General features: G+C 34.3%; 1 protein-coding gene across 2 annotated transcripts in view; it reads right to left on the reverse strand.

Annotated features, from left to right (window-relative positions):
• LOC142238382 (uncharacterized) overlaps positions 1 to 18,243 on the reverse strand; it is a 119,909-nt gene that overhangs the window by 91,594 nt on the left and 10,072 nt on the right. The gene's annotated exons all lie outside the window — the stretch shown is intronic.

An 18,243-nucleotide genomic window follows, 5' to 3' on the forward strand; every position in this document is an offset into this window, starting at 1 on the left:
TTTTTTTTTAAATTTAGAAAATTTTAACTAGCTTTATTACACTCAAAAGAGATTTGACCTTTCTTAGGGATATTGGTACATTAAAATGCATTTTTATAAACTTTAACAAGAAACGAAAAATACGAAAATTTAAGACTATTTTCGTATTATTTTCGTAAGGTCATTTGGTCACAATTCAATAATCAATTTCTCAGAACAAACTTATATAGCTCTTGAACTAATTGAGGTAGGTCCTCAAAATCATAAGTTTTTTTCTACATGCCGTAAAAGTAAACGAAAAAAAGAAGACAAATTAGAGTTTTTACCATTAGGTTTAATGAAAGGGTTAACAAAGCAATTCAATACAAATAAATACCATTCCAAATTATACACTCAAAAAACTCAACAGGAAGGAAAATTTTTGTTCCTTTTTTAAAATTTAGGTTAATTAAAAAAAAATTATTATACGTTTTTCTTCACTTGTTAAAGAAAATTTTGAAGTTTGAAGGAAAAAGTCCAAAAATTTCTTTAGTACATGAGTTCATGATGCGTAAAATATACAGATTTTATGAAATTCTGAACTATTTTGTGGGAGACACGATTTTGTAACACTCTAGGCTTATGTTGTGTATAATTACCCAAAAACTGATTAAAGTCAAGAAAACTTTCTCAAAATATTATAATTCTATGAACTAAAATATAACCAACAACTTAAACAAAAAAATATTCATATAAATAATCTCATGTGTAGAAAATTTTATTTATGCATAGGTATGTATACAATATTTTTATAATATTAAATTGAGCCGACGGGCTTTTTGGGCAGCAAATAAATCAATGACATCTTCAGTCGGCACATTTATTCGGCGATGAACCGACAATAATGCCAATCCATTGAGTCTACTCTCGCTAGTCGAATTTCTAAGATACGTCTTTAATCTCTTCATTGTTGAAAATGAGCTTTCGGATGAGCACGTAGTAACTGCAGGGATGGAAAATGCAGTACTAACGTACTTTTTTCAATACTTTTTCACCCCGGTCAGTACCGAGTACCTCCGCGAAGGATTTAGTACCTTTTGTGTAGACATTTTTGAGTCGATATCAGATTTATGGTACAATAGCTTTGACAAAATATTTTAATATTTTGAGAAAGTCTTTATCAACCTTATTTGCTAATAGTCTTTTACAAATATGGCAAAACAGACATGTTCATGTGGGAAGAAAAATCTCGATTTTGTAAAAGACATAGTCAAAAACAGGATTTTATTGAACTTCAAGAATGTTTTAGTCGAAAAACGAATGCGATTCTATATTATCGATTTTTTATTTCGGTAGAAAATGTTGTCAAAATTTTATTTCTATATAGAATTTTTGCAAAATTTTATTTTTATAGAAAATTTTGTCAACATTTTATTTCAATTGAAAATTTTGTAAAAATTTTATTTCTATAGGAAATTTTTGCAAAATGTTATTTCTATAGAAAAAAATTTTTTTCTATAGAATTTTTTTGCAAAATTTTATTTCTATAGAAAATTTTTGCAAAATTTTATATCTATAGAAAATTTTGTCAAAATTTTATTTTCTTTAAAATTCAGTCTCTTGACAATAATCTTCCAGTGAAATTTTTGTAGAAATTCAGTAAAAAGTACCTTTCCGCTCAAAAATACCTTTTTTGTACTTTCTTAAAAATTGTATTTTCCATCCCTGAGTAACTGGCAAAGTGACCAAAATTTTTAAAAGAATATGCACGTTTCGAAATATCTATTTATGCACTCTCTAAGTGCTTCCATCGCTGAATTAGGCAGGTTCTTTTCGCAGGTTTTGCGCCATTTCATTTACACATGTGTGTTTGGTTGTTTCGTTGTTGTTGCTATGGCCAAACAAAGCGAGTCATGTTCACAAAAAGAACAACAAACACACATAAAAAGCAGAAATACATTTTCCAAAAATGAAATTTTTGGTGCGAGAACAAAAACAATTTGTTTTCTTCGACCGTCGTTTGACGGGCTTTTCAACTAGTATTCTATGATTTGTGCAAGTTTTATAGGTAAGCGTTTTTCAAAATAAAACCTCCAGCTTTTCTTCAACATCTTCGATAAGATTTTTCTATGCAGCTAAAAATATATATTTATTTATAAAGGGTGATTCTTTTGAGGTTAGGATTTTCATGCATTAGTATTTGACAGATCACGTGGGATTTCAGACATGGTGTCAAAGAGAAAGATGCTCAGTATGCTTTGACATTTCATCATGAATAGACTTACGATCTGCCACAACGTCGAATTTTCAGTGAATGGGCCCTAGAAAAGTTGGCAGAAAATCCGCTTTTTTATCGACAAATTTTGTTCAGCGATGAGGCTCATTTCTGGTTGAATGGCTACGTAAATAAGCAAAATTGCCGCATTTGGAGTGAAGAGCAACCAGAAGCCGTTCAAGAACTGCCCATGCATCCCGAAAAATGCACTGTTTGGTGTGGTTTGTACGCTGGTGGAATCATTGGACCGTATTTTTTCAAAGATGCTGTTGGACGCAACGTTACGGTGAATGGCGATCGCTATCGTTCGATGCTAACAAACTTTTTGTTGCCAAAAATGGAAGAACTGAACTTGGTTGACATGTGGTTTCAACAAGATGGCGCTACATGCCACACAGCTCGCGATTCTATGGCCATTTTGAGGGAAAACTTCGGAGAACAATTCATCTCAAGAAATGGACCGGTAAGTTGGCCACCAAGATCATGCGATTTGACGTCTTTAGACTATTTTTTGTGGGGCTACGTCAAGTCTAAAGTCTACAGAAATAAGCCAGCAACTATTCCAGCTTTGGAAGACAACATTTCCGAAGAAATTCGGGCTATTCCGGCCGAAATGCTCGAAAAAGTTGCCCAAAATTGGACTTTCCGAATGGACCACCTAAGACGCAGCCGCGGTCAACATTTAAATGAAATTATCTTCAAAAAGTAAATGTCATGGACCAATCTAACGTTTCAAATAAAGAACCGATGAGATTTTGCAAATTTTATGCGTTTTTTTAAAAAAAAAAGTTATCAAGCTCTTAACAAATCACCCTTTATAAAAATATTCATTCATTTCGGGGGGGGGGGGGGGTTGATCCCCCTCATCCTCCCCCTGAATACGGCCTTGCCACAGAAGGTCACTTTGTGTAAAATTTGAGTACGATCAGTTAATAAATGAGGCCCCTATGGTCAAAAATAAGGTTATTAGGGGCAAATTTTTCAAAATCGCCCGATACATATATATGGGAGCTATATCTAAATTTGAACCGATTTCGATGAAATTTTGCCCATACAGTTAGTGCTATAGAAGATTATATTTAGCCAACCTTGGTTACGATCGGTTGATAAATAAGGGTTTTACGGCTAAATTTTTCAAAATCGGGCGATACATATATATTGAGCTATATCTAAATCTGAACCGATTTCGATGAAATTTCGCACATACAGTTAGAGCTATAGAACATTACATTTAGCCAACTTTGAGTGCGATCGGTTGACAAATAAGGGTTTTACGGCCAAATTTGACCAAATCGGACGATACATATATATGGGAGCTATATCTAAATCTGAACAGATTTCGATGAAATTGCGCACATACAGTTAGAGATATAGAAGATTGAATTTAGCCCACTTTGAGCACTATCGGTTGATAAATAAGGGTTTTACGGCCAAATTTGGCAAAATCGGGCGATACATATATATGGGAGCTATATCTAAATCTGGATCGATTTAGATGAAATTTTGCAGACTTGAAGAACGATGAAAAAGATTACGTTTTGCAAAATTTGGTGACGATCCGTTTGAAAACAAACGCAACGTGACCCCATTTGTCGAAATCGAGCGATACATATATATGGGAGCTATATCTAAATTTGATCCGATTTCTTCCAAATTCAATAGCGTTCGCCCTTGTTCCCAAAAAACTCCCTGTACCAAATTTCATAAAAATCGGTTAATAATTGCGACCGGAATCCTGTGAACAACAAATACATGGACAGACGGACGGACGGACACCAAGCGCTAGATCGACTCAGGAGGTGATTCTGAGTCGATCGGTATATATTTTATGGGGTCTAAAATCAATATTTCTGGTAGGCACATTTTTTGGCCGATCAAACTTATTATACCCTGACCACTATGTGGTTTAGGGTATAAAAATCAATTAAAAATGTATACCCTGTTTCTGTATGTCGAACGGAAACCCAGTCGACTGAAAAGCAGTCAGTCGAATTCGAATCAATTTGAGTTTATCTATTTTTGAAAGTTCATATCGTTTGTATGAGAGTACATTGATTATCAAAAATGAGTATTTTCAAATTTTTGGCCTGAGAATTGATTCAAATCTCAAAATTGTTTTTACTTTTTTCTTGACACTTATTGTATATTTTCGTTTGGTACTCGACAACAAAATATGAAGTGACTTGCCTGTCGACATAGAGAAACCCAAATATTTTTTTTCATTTGAAATACTCTCGTTCGACATACAGAAACAGGGTATTAATCTATTCAGTAAACGTTTTAATTGAAACAAAAATCAATCACAAAATGAGCTGTATCAATTAATTTTCGTGATTGAAGACAAAAAATATTTTTTATGTTCCTATCTTTAATCCAAAGATAGCTCAGTTAATTTAACGACTATTTCTTTAAATCAAAAATGTTTTTCTTTACTTTAAGGAAAATGTTCCTTATATAACATAACAGAAAATTGTTTGAAGCACAGATTATGAATATTATTTTAATTAAAATTTCTTAATTTTAAAGAAATTTGCCTTTAACATTGTATCGATTGCATGTCCTAAAACTGTAGGTTTCATAGCCTTTAAAGTAGTGAAAATGTTCTTTTTGGATCCGGAAGTAGTGCAGTATTGAAGCAGAAGCGATGAATTTAACATGGTCTTGCCATAGGATGGATTCAGAGCAACGGCTGTTGAGTTGCTATGAATTTGCATCACTTCTTAAAATGTGATCCGAATTCAGTGTTATAGATGTGAATTAAAAAATTTTGTAATATTTTGAGAAATAAATAATTTTAATTTTTTTTTTTATGATTTCTAGTGCATTCTAATGCTTGTCTGGAACGTATGACATCGAATATTTTCAAAAATTCGCAATTTTCCTAGAATGGATTTAGCATTTTTTCGGCAAAAATTAAACAATTTATACCATTTTATTAATTCTTTATCTGTTTTTAACCTATTTGAAACAAAATAAATTTATTTTTCCATTAAAAATATGAAAAAAGCGAGTTGTAAAAAAATTGGCTCAAATGAACTTTCTGTACAGTTAAGTTAAATAACATCTTTGGGAGGACATTTTTGAAAGTGTTTGTAAAGCTGTGCCTTTAGAAAAACTTCCAAATTTTTTTTTGCTGGGCCCATATTATGAAATATTTTTTTCAGTCTGTAATATATCGAGATAAATTTAATTTAAATTTAATTTTTCCATTAAAACTATGAAAAAAGCGAGTTGTACAAAATTGACTCAAATGAACTTCCTGTACAGTTAAATTAAATAACATATTTGGGAGGACATTTTTGAAAGTGCTTCTAAAGTTGTGCTTTTAGAAGAACTTCCTATTTTTTTTTGCTGGGCCCATATTATGAAATATTTTTTTCAGTCTATAATATATCGAGACACAGAGATCTTCATTCGACTATAATTTTGTTAAAAAAGAATTTTTTGTAATATTAACATTTAAAATTATTAGTTCTTGAAAAAGAATTTTTATATGACTTATTTGTTTAATGTCACCAACCTATGCCCATTATCAATATGCTTTCCGAAAGCTACAACGATTTGTCAATTTTCAAAGAAAAATTCAAATAAAAAAATTTGGCGGCGAGAGAGTATATACATAAATTTTTTTATCAGTAAAATTTATTTCGAAGATTACTTTTGTTGACAAATATCGAACAACAATTTAAGTTATTGAGTTTGATTTATAAACAATTTTATTTTGCCGTTTTGTTTTTTTTTTATTTGAGAATATTAAAAAAGAAGTAAAAGCAATAGCTAAACAAAATTTTGCAAAGTCAAAAGTAACAGTAGGAGGGAAAGTATACAACGAAAGAATTATTTTCATAAAAAAACCGACTTTTCTTTCAATGAAATTTGTTCCTCAAACTCTCAAAAAAATGTGAATCCCATATGGCACTAAAGCCAATTTAATTATATTTATACCCTGTTCCACACTGTGGAACAGGGTATTATAAGTTAGTGCATATGTTTGCAACACCCAGAAGGAGACGAGATAGACACATGGTGTCTTTGGCAAAAATGCTCAGGGTGGGCTCCTGAGTCGATATAGCCATGTCCGCACCCTCACAAAAAATCGCTTCTGTAACATATACTCCCAAACATATTTTGCTTCAAGCATATACATTTTTGGGTATTGCCCAAACATTTATATGTTTGATCTCTACCAATATATAATATGTTTGAAAGCATATTGGTCTAAACAATATATGTTTGGGTAGTCTAAGTTCCAAACATTTTGTATTTTTGCATCCAAATTCAATAATGTTGTCTTCCAAAAAACAGTATGTTATTATGTGAACATATAATATGTTTGGAAGCATTTTGCACCCAAAAATATTATATGCTTAAAAAAAATTCTCCCAAACAATATTGTGCTCAAAATTGTATTTATTTATTTATATATTTACAATCATAATGAATTATGAAAATAAACAGGTAATATAGGTGCTAACAACATAGGTTTTCGACCTGAATGCTCAAAATTTTATTTCTGCCCAATTGTATATTCCCCCACATCTTTCTCACTTCCACGAGATTTTTTAGTTCTTAGCACCTTTTTCTGTAATACAAACATTGTAGAAGAAATTATTCAATTTTATGATTTTTTTTATTTTAATTTTACCTTTTGCCGGACGGGGATTCGAACAGCGGACCACACAGTTTGTAAGGATCAAAGAAGTAGCTGATCAATTGCCCAAGGAAAAATAAAATGTTAATTTTGTAATAACAAGCAACAACCACCAACTTAATTCAATATCGCTCCCTGTTAAATAGGGCTCCAAGCTACTAAACACATATATGTTTATAGGCTATTTCTAAATTAATATATGTTTGCATCCAAGCATATTATATTTACAAACATTTTATGTCCCAAACATAATATGTTCTAACATATTAACATATATGTCCCAAACATGTTATGGTAGTTTATGAACATTATATGCTTGCACTCAAAAATATTGTGTTTAAATATTTGTGTTCCAAACATATAATGTTTATAGCCAAATATATGAAAAACAGTCTTGCGTCTGTCCGTGAACACATTTCTAAGTCTAGGTCGCAGGTCGCAATTTGGCACAAGTATTTGTTTTGGCTCAGAATAGATCCCTATTGATTTTGGAAGAAATCGGTTCAGATTTAGATACAGCTCCCATATATATATATTTCGCCCGATATGGACTTATATGGCCCCAGAAGCCAGAGTTTTACCCTAATTTGGTTGAAATTTTGCACAGGGAGTAGAATTAGCATTGTAGCTATGCGTGCAAAATTTGGTTGAAATCGGTTCAGATTTAGATATAGCTCCAATATATAGCTTTCGGCCGATTTACACTCATATGACCACAGAGGCAAATTTTTTGCTGCGATTTAGTTAAAATTTTGCACAGGGAGTAGAATTAGCATTGTAGCTATGCGTGCAAAATTTGGTTGAAATCGGTTCAGATTTAGATATAGCTCCAATATATAGCTTTCGGCCGATTTACACTCATATGACCACAGAGGCCAATTTTTTGGTCCGATTTAGTTGAAGTTTTGCACTGGGAGTAGAATTAGCATTGTTGCTATGCGTGCCAAATTTGGTTGAAATCGGTTCAGATTTAGATATATCTCCCATATATAGCTTTCGGCCGATTTACACTCATATGAACACAGAGGCCAATTTTTATCTCCGATTTAGTTGAAATTTTGCACAGGGAGTAGAATTAGCATTGTTGCTATGCGTGCCAAATTTGAAATCGGTTCAGATTTAGATATAGCTCCCATATATATGTTTTTCTGATTTCGACAAAAATGGTCAAAATACCAACATTTTCCTTGTAAAATCGCGACTGCTTAGTCGAAAAGTTGTAAAAATGACTCCAATCTTCCTACATATATATCGAGCGATAAATCATAAATAAACTTTTGCGAAGTTTCCTTAAAATTGCTTCAGATTTAAATGTTTCCCATATTTTTTTACTAACATTGTGTTCCAGCCTAGTACATTAGCCGACTTTAATTTTGAGTCTGTAGATTTTGTAGAAGTCTATCAAATTCTGCCCAGATCGAGTGATATTTAAATGTATGTATTTGGGACAAACCTTTATATATAGCACCCAACTCATTTGACGGATGTGATATGGTATCGAAAATTTAGATCTACAAAGTGGAGCAGGGTATAATATAGTCGGCCCCGCCCGACTTTAGACTTACTCCTTACTTGTTTATTTTATGAATTGTATTTTCTTTGGATCCATAAACTTAATTTGTTTGAGTTACCCAAACAACTCCATGAATCTCATAGAAAATATCAGATATAGTGGTATTATCTCTTATGTCAAAAAAAAAAAATTGGAGGTTCTTCCCAACTCATAATATTATTTTTTTGAGATAATATATATAAAAAAGCATGTGATTTGAGCGAATATCGCAATAAATTTAAATTTTCTGAATTTTATCTAATATAATGCATGATGAGGACAAATAAAGTACTAGAAATTAAAAAAAATATATATTTCAAAAGTGGTCGATCCTTTTCTTGGCACACGTAGAATTTGTGATAAAATAGCCCAGCAAAAAAACTTGGAAGCTTTTCTAAAAACACAACTTTAAAAGCACTTCCAAAAATAACTTTCCAAAGATGTTCTTTATTGTAACTACACAGAAAGGTCTTTTAATTCATTTTTTTTTATAAATCGCTTTTTTATCCATTTTAACTTTTTTATTTCGAATAGGTTAAAAACAATGTAAGAATTAAGAAAATGATACAAATTATTTAAATTTTAACGAAAACAAGTATATACGACCGTAAGTTCGTCCAGGCCGAAGCTTATGTACCCTCTCCCATGGATTGCGTAGAACATCCACAATCGAATTACTTGGGTTGCGGAAACGCTTGCCGATGGCAAGGTATCTTAAAACCTCCTAACACCGTCTTCTATATTATAAGTAAGTCCATACGTGGTATATATTAAATTAAAAAAGACCGATTAAATACGTATATAATTCAGTTTGACAAAATTTTCTATAGAAATACAATTTTGACAAAATTTTTTATAGAAATAAAATTTTGACAAAGTTTTCTATAGAAATACAATTTTAACAAAATTTTCTATAGAAATAAAATTTTGACAAAATGTTCTATAGAAATAAAATTTTGACAACATTTTCTATAGAAATAAAATTTTGGCAAAATTTTCTATAGAAAGAAAATTTCAACAAAAATTTCTATAGAAATAAAGTTTTGAAAAAATTTTCTATAGAAATAACATTTTGACAAAATTTTCTATAGAAATAAAATTTTGGTAGATTATTTTTGGCTCGAGTGGCACCCATGATTATGAACCGATATGGACCAATTTTTGTGTGATTGGGGATCGGCTATATATAACTATAGACCGATATGGACCAATTCTGGCATGGTTGTTAAAGACCCTATACCAACACCATGTACCAAATTTCAGTCGGATCGGATGAAATTTGATTCTCTTTGAGGCACCGCAAGCCAAATTGGGGAATCGGTCTATATTAGAGGTATGCACGTGAGTAATAGTTTACTCACGCTCACTCACGCACAATATTTTTTGGTAGGACTCACGCACACTCACGAAAAGAAAATTTGTCCTCACGCACGAAAACGTCGTGACTTACGAAAAATATCGTGACTCACGAAAAATATTATGAATCACGAATAATTTTCGTTAGTCACGGCAATTTCGTGTCACGTGCACACCTCTAGTTTATATGGGTGCTATATATAATTATGAACCGATGTGGACCAATTTTTGCATGCTTGTTAGAGACCATATACTAACACTACGTTCCAAATTTGAGCGGATCGGATGAATTTTGCTCCTCCAACAGGCTCCGGAGGTCAAATCTGGAGAACGGTTTATATGGGGGCTATATATAATTATGGACCGATATGGACCAATTCTGGCATGGTTGTTAGAGACCATATACCAACACCATGTACCAAATTTCAGCCGGATCGAATGAAATATGCTTCTGTTAGAGGCTCCACAAGCCAAATCTGCGTATCGGTTTATATGGGGGCTATATATAATTATGGACCGATGTGGACCAATTTTTGCATGGTTGTTAGAAACCATATACCAACTCCATGTACCAAATTTCAGCAAGATCGGATGAAATTTGCTTCTCTTTGAGGCTTCGCAAGCCAAATCTGGGGATCGGTTTATATGGGGGCTATATATAATTATGGACCGATGTGGACCAATTTTTGCATGGTTGTTAGAGACCATATACCAACACCACGAACCAAATTTCAGCCGGATCGGAAGAAATATGCTTCTGTTAGAGGCTCCACAAGCCAAATCTGGGGATCGGTTTATATGGGGGCTATATATAATTATGGACCGATGTGGACCAATTTTTGCATGGTTGTTAGAGACTATATACCAACACCATGTACCAAATTTCAGCCGGATCGGATGAAATGTGCTTCTGTTAGAGGCTCCACAAGCCAAATCTGAGGGTCCCTTTATATGGGGGCTATACGTAAAAGTGGACCGATATGGCCCATTTGCAATACCATCCGACCTACATCAATAACAACTACTTGTGCCAAGTTTCAAGTCGATAGCTTGTTTCGTTCGGAAGTTAGCGTGATTTCAACAGACGGACGGACGGACATGCTTAGATCGACTCAGAATTTCACCACGACCCAGAATATATATACTTTATGGGGTCTTAGAGCAATATTTCGATGTGTTACAAACGGAATGACAAAGTTAATATACCCCCCATCCTATGGTAGAGGGTATAAAGATGGACAATCCATTCTAGAAAAAGTGTGAATTTTTAAAAATATTTGATGTCAAATTATGCCGGCAGCATTAGAATGCATTAAAAATCACAAACAATTATAAAAATAATTTTTTGCCAAAATATCACAAAATTTTTTAATTTACATCTAAAACATTGAATTCGTATCATACCTTAGGTTAGGTTAGGTATAGTGGCATCCCGATATTTTAGACTCACTTAGACTATTTAGTCCATTGTCATACCACAGTGGTGAACTTCTCTCTTATCACTGAGCACTGTGCGATCCTATGTAATGCTCAACGATGAGGGACCTCCTTTTTATAGCCGAGTCCGAACGGCGTTCCACATTGTAGTGAAACCACTTAGAGAAGCTTTGAAACACTCAGAAATGTCACCAGCATTACTGAGGTGTGACAATCCATCGTTGAAAAACTTTTTGGTGTTTGGTCGAAAATGGATTTGAACCCACGACCACGGCGGGCATGCTAACCATTGCACCACGATGGCTCATACCTTAAGAAATGATGCAAATTCAGTGCAACGGCTGTTGAAATGGTGGACATCCATCCTATGACAAGCCCAAGTTAAATTCATCGCGTCTGGGCCAGTTTTGCACCACTTCCGAATCCAAAAAGAACGGCGACGTTTTTTTGCTGGTATACTAACACACCCCATGTCTTCACATAGAGATAGAAATCGAAAAACAAAACAACAAGATTTGATTCTTAATAATTTTCTTATTTTTCAAATAAAATCCGAAATAACACCCTTTCACTCCCTTAATAAACCTAATGTTAAAAACTTTAATTTTTATTTTGTTTTTACGTGCAATTTTTGTTCTACATGCTGTTAGAATACAAATTGTAACTTTGAGGACCTACCTCAATTACTTCAATAGCTACATGAGTTTGTTCTGAAAATGTGACTCTTGAATTGTGACCAAATGACCTTTCGAAAATATATATAAATAACTTAGAAGTGTGAGAAAAAAATACAAAAAAGAACTCGAAAAATATCTGTTATGTCCATTTACTGGAGCATAGAGTAGAAAAATGGTCTCAAACATTCGTATTTTTCGTTTATTGTTAAAGAAGTTTATAAAAATGTATTTAGTGCTCACGAATATGGAAAATATTTATAGCTTATTTATATTGAAGCCACTACTTTAAAATAACATCGAGAAATAAATCGAAACTAGGTAGGGAGATAAAGTTTGGTGACGCTTTCGAATGTCCTCATAAGTGGACATCGGTAGTCAAAGGATTAATGCATCGTATGCTTACAAAATATGACTTCCGCCCTATAATAAACCCAAGAAAAATTCATGGCTTCTGATCCGATTTTGCAACACTTCCGTTTTCCAAAAAGAACATTTTTATTCTTTACATTTGAATTTACGGTCATTTTAGCAGTGTGTTTGTGTGTGTGTGTGTGTGATGAAGACAATGTTCTCAATGATGAATTATTGATACAGTATGCAATTCTTTGGATACACATATATTCTATATTAAACAAAAATCTTCCATTGTTTGTGAACAACAAAAAAATCTTTCAGAGCGTGAATTTACACAAATAACTGTTTACAGTGCTTTAATAGCTTATCAGCTACAAAAATATCAAATTAGGATCATTTACTGCTAGCAACAAAGTTTATTCAACTCCGTGATGAGGAATGTATTAAAAGTCAGTTTAAGATATCTGCATCAATTGAACATTTCGAGCAAAAAAAAAAAAAATAATATATATTAAATATAATGACTCAGTACGGCATATGCTGAAAATATAACAAGTATATAAAGCAGTAAGTTCGGCCGGGCCGAATCTTAAATACCCACCACCATGAATCAAATATTATAGTTTCCTGTGAAAAATTCAGGGGGATTTGGTGACAAGCAGATCAGTTCAACCAGTACACTTCCCGAAGATAAATTCAAAGATTTTACCTATGAAGACTAGATCAGATTCTGGATTTATAAGAACCATATTTGTTTGAGTTTTAGAGGAATCGTAAACATCGTGTGCAAGAAAATGAAATGAAAATGAAATAACGCCTTCATTTAAAATCTAACATCTGTAGATGTTTACCCCCAATTCAGTTTCAAGCAATTTTCATTATCAGTGCACATGGACCGATATTCACCATTTTCAGCACACCTCTTTATGTTCCTAAAATACTTCTAGATTTAAAATTTCATGTAAATTTGATAAAAACTATGGTTTCTAAAAGCCCAAGAAGTAAAATCGGGAGATCGGTCTCTTTGGGAGATAAACCAAAACATGGACCAATACACGCCATTTTCGGCTCTCATATTTAAGGTCCTAAAATACCTGTAGATGTCTCATTTCAGGCAAATTGGATAAAAACTACGGATTCTAGAAGCCTAAAAAATAAAATCATTTCTTGCACACCTATTTGTATTCCTAAAAACCTCCAGATTTTCGATTTCAGGCAAAGTGGAAAACAATTACGGTTTCTAGAAGCCCAAAAAGTAATATCGGGAGTTCGGTCTATCTGGTGGCTATATCAAAACATGGACATATACTCACCATTTTCGGCATACCTTTTTATGGTCCTAAAATACCTCTAGATTTCAAATTTCAACCAAATTGGATAATAACTACGGATTCTAGAAGCCCAAGAAATAAAATCGGGAAATCGGTCTATATGGGGGCTACATAAAAACATGGTCCGATACTCATCATTTTCAGCACACCTCTTTAGGGTTTTAAAATACCTCTAGATTTCTAATTTCAGGGAAATTGGATAAACCCTACAGATTTTAGACGCCCAGAAGTAAAAACTGGAGATCGGTCTATATGGGGCCTATACCAAAACATGGACCGATACTCACCATTTTCGGCACTCCTCTTTATGGTCCTAAAATACCTCTAGACTTCAAATTTCAACCAAATTGGATAATAACTACGGATTCTAGAAGCCCAAGAAGTAAAATCGGGAAATCGGTCTATATGGGGGCTATACCTAAACATCAACCGACAGTCACCATTTTTGGCATACCTCTTTATGGTGCTAAAATACCTCTAGATTTCCAAATTCAGGCGAATTGGATAAAAACTATCGAATCTAGAAGTCCTAGAAATATAATCGGGAGATCGGTCTATATGGGGGCTATACCAAAACATAGACCGATACTAACCATTTTTGGCGCACCTCTTTGTGGTCATAAAATACCTCTAGATTTCCAATTTCAGGCAAATTGGATAGAAACTGAGGTTTTTATAAGCCCAAGACCCCAAATCGGGAGGTCGGTTTATATTTGGACTATATCAAAACCTGGACCGATATAGCCCCTCTTCGAACTTGACCTGCCTGCAGACAAAAGACGAGTGTTTGCGAAATTTCAGCACGATTGCTTTATTATTGAAGACTGTAGCGTGATTACAAAAGACAGACAGACAGACAGACAGCCAGACAGACAGACGGACATGGCTATATCGTCTTAGAATTTCTCCCTGATCAAGAATATATATACTTTATATAGTCGGAAATCGATATTTCGATGTGTTACAAACGGAATGACAAACTTATTATACCCCCGTCACCATTCTATGGTGATGGGTATAAAAAGAAACTGTTGTACGATATCATCATGAAGGAAATCATCCCTTAAAAGAAAAGTCCTAAATTTGAAAAAAAAACAACTTTACGATATTGAAAACAAAACAAGTACTTGTTTTAAGTCTGAAGGAAAAGTTCACTTAGTCTCCTCAACAAGAACTAGATCAACCCCAAGACCAGTACAGGACTAACAGGTTGGCTGATAAGTCCCCGGTCTGACACATAGATGGCATCGCTAGTATTAAATGCATATTATTTTTATATAGTACCAACCTTCAAATGATTCGTGTCAAAATTTGACGTCTGTAAGTCCATTAGTTTGTGAGATAGAGCGTCTTTTGTGAAGCAACTTTTGTTATTTTGAAAAAAATGGAAGAAAAAAAATTTGTGTTTTCATAAAATACTGTTTTCTGAAGGGAAACAAGTATATATGGCCGTAAGTTCGGCCACGCCGAAGCTTATGTACCCTCGACCATAGATTGCGTAGAAACGTCTACTGAAGCCGATGGCAAGGTATCATAAAACTTCCTAACAACGTAATATATACCACATACGTGGTATATATTAAACTACAAAAGGACCGATTAAATACGTATATAGTTAAGTTTAAAATTTCTATAGAAATAAAATTTTGACAAACTAAAATTTTGACAACATTTTCTATAGAAGTAAAATTTTGACAAAATTTTCTATAGAAATAAAATTTGGAAAAAATTTTTGACAACATTTTCTATAGAAGTAAAATTTTGACAAAATTTTCTATAGAAATAAAATTTGGAAAAAAATTTTCTATAGAAATAAAATTTTGACAAAATTTTCTATAGAAATAAAATATTGACAAAATTTTCTAAAGAAATAACATTTTGACAATGTTTTCTATAAAAATAAAATTTTGGTAGATTTTTTTTTGTCTCGAGTTGCAATCATGATTATGAACGGAAATGGACCAATTTTTGTGTGATTGGGGATCGGCTATATATAACTATAGACCGATATGGACCAATTTTGGCATGGTTATTAGCGGCCTTATACTAACACCACGTTGCACATTTCAACCGGATCGGATGAATTTTGCTCCTCCAAGAGGCTCCGGAGATCAAATCTGGGGAACGGTTTATATGGGGGCTATATATAATTATGGAGCGATATGGACCAATTCTTGCGTGTTTGTTAGAGACCACATTCTAACACCATGTTCCAAAATTCAACCGGATCGGATGAATTTTACTCCTCCAAGAGGCTCCGGAGGACAAATCTGGGGATCGATTTATATGGGGGCTATATATAATTATGGACCGATATGGACCAATTCTTGCATGGTTGTTAGAGACCATATACTAACACCACGTACCAAATTTCAACCGGATCGGATGAATTTTGCTCCTCTAAGAGGCTCCGGAGGTCAAATACGGTGATCGGCTTATATGGGGGCTATATATAATTATGGGTCGATGTGGACAAATTTTTGCATGGCCATTAGAGAACATATACCAATACCATGTACCAAATTTCAGCCGCATCGGATGAAATTTGCTTCTCTTAGAGGCTCCGCAAGCCAAATCGGGGGATCGGTTTATATGGGGGCTATATATAATTATGGACTGATGTGGTTGGTAGAGACCATATACTAACATCATGTACCAAATTTCAGCCGGATCGGATGAAATTTGCCTCTCTTAGAGCAATCGCAAGGCAAATTTGGGGGTCCGTTTATATGGGGGCTATACGTAAAAGTGGACCGATATGGACCTGTTTTTGCATGGTTTTTAGAGGCCATATAATAACACCACGTACAAAATTTCAGCCTGATCGGATGAAATTTGCTTCTTTTAGAGCAATCGCAAGCCAAATTTGGGGGTCCGTTTATATGGGGGCTATACGTGAAAGTGGACCGATATGGACCTGATTTGCATGGTTTTTAGAGACCATATAATAACACCACGTACCAAATTTCAGCCTGATCGGATGAAATTTGCTTCTTTTAGAGCAATCGCAAGCCAATTTGGGGGTCCGTTTATATGGGGGCTATTGGTAAAAGTGGACCGATATGGCCCATTTGGAATACCATCGGACCTACATCAATAACAACTACTTGTGCCAAGTTTCAAGTCGATAGCTTGTTTCGTTCGGTAGTTAGCGTGATTTCAACAGACGGACGGACGGACGGACATGCTCAGATCGACTCAGAATTTCACCACGACCCAGAATATATATACTTTATATGGTCTTAGAGCAATATTTCGATGTGTTACAAACGGAATGACAAAGTTAATATACCCCCATTTTATGGCGGATGGTATAAAAATATGGTGGAAGCAAAAACTTGGCTTAATAATGAGTTTCCGGACTCTGCCCCAGGGAAATCAAAAATAATTGATTGGTATGCAAAATTCAAGCGTGGTGGAATGACCACGGAGGACGGTGAACGCAGTGGACGCCCGAAAGAGGTGGTTACCGACGAAAACATCAAAAAAATCCATAAAATGAATTTGAATGATTGTAAAATGAAGTTGATCGAGATAGCAGAGGCCTTAAAGATATCTAAGGAACGTGTTGGTCATATCATTCATCAATATTTGGATATGCGGAAGCTCTGTGCAAAATGCAAAAGCGAGCTCACATTTGACCAAAAACAACGTGTCGATGATTCTGAGCGGTGTTTGCAGCTGTTAACTCGTAATACACCCGAGTTTTTCCGTCGATATGTGACAATGGATGAAACATGGCTCCATCACTACACTCCTGAGTCCAATCGACAATCGGCTGAGTGGACAGCGACCGGTGGACCGTCTCCGAAGCGTGGAAAGACTCAAAAGTCCGCTGGCAAAGTAATGGCCACGGGTTTTTCGGGATGCGCATGGAATAATTTTTATCGATTATCTTGAGAAGGGAAAAACCATCAACAGTGACTATTATATGGCGTTATTGGAACGTTTGAAGGTCGAAATCACGACAAAATGGCCCCACATGAAGAAGAAAAAAGTGTTGTTCCACCAAGAGAACGCACCGTGCCACAAGTCATTGAGAACGATGGCAAAAATTCATGAATTGGGCTTCGAATTGCTTCCCCACCTACCGTATTCTCCAGATCTGGCCCCAGCGACTTTTTCTTGTTCTCAGACCTCAAAAGGATGCTCGCAGGGAAAAAATTTGGCTGCAATGAAGAGGTGATCGCCGAAACTGAGGCCTATTTTGAGGCAAAACCGAAGGAGTACTACCAAAATGGTATCAAAAAAATTGGAAGGTCGTTATAATCGTTGTATCGCCCTTGAAGGGGAACTATGTTGAATAATAAAAACGAATTTTGACAAAAAAGATGTGTTTTTCTTTGTTAGACCTGTTACTCTTCACTAGTATTTATCACCTTCTTTAAATTACATTAAAAAACTGAATCAAGCTATCATAAAATTTTAGAAAAGCTAGTAGGACTCGTCCTGTTGCTAACATCATCTAACGGAATCCTATAGTGCGCATACAAAGCAAGAAATAATGGATTACTTTTTACTACATCTGATAGAATGAACCATATCTGCAAAATCTTCTGTACTACAATATTTCTCTCGAATATGATGAATACCCCAGTGCCAGAATAGTTCGGCCATCTATTTCATACTTCGATATTCCTTGGTAAATTACA

The sequence above is a fragment of the Haematobia irritans genome, chromosome 5 (genome assembly GCF_050003625.1).
Source record: "Haematobia irritans isolate KBUSLIRL chromosome 5, ASM5000362v1, whole genome shotgun sequence".
NCBI classification, from domain to species: Eukaryota; Metazoa; Arthropoda; class Insecta; order Diptera; family Muscidae; genus Haematobia; species Haematobia irritans.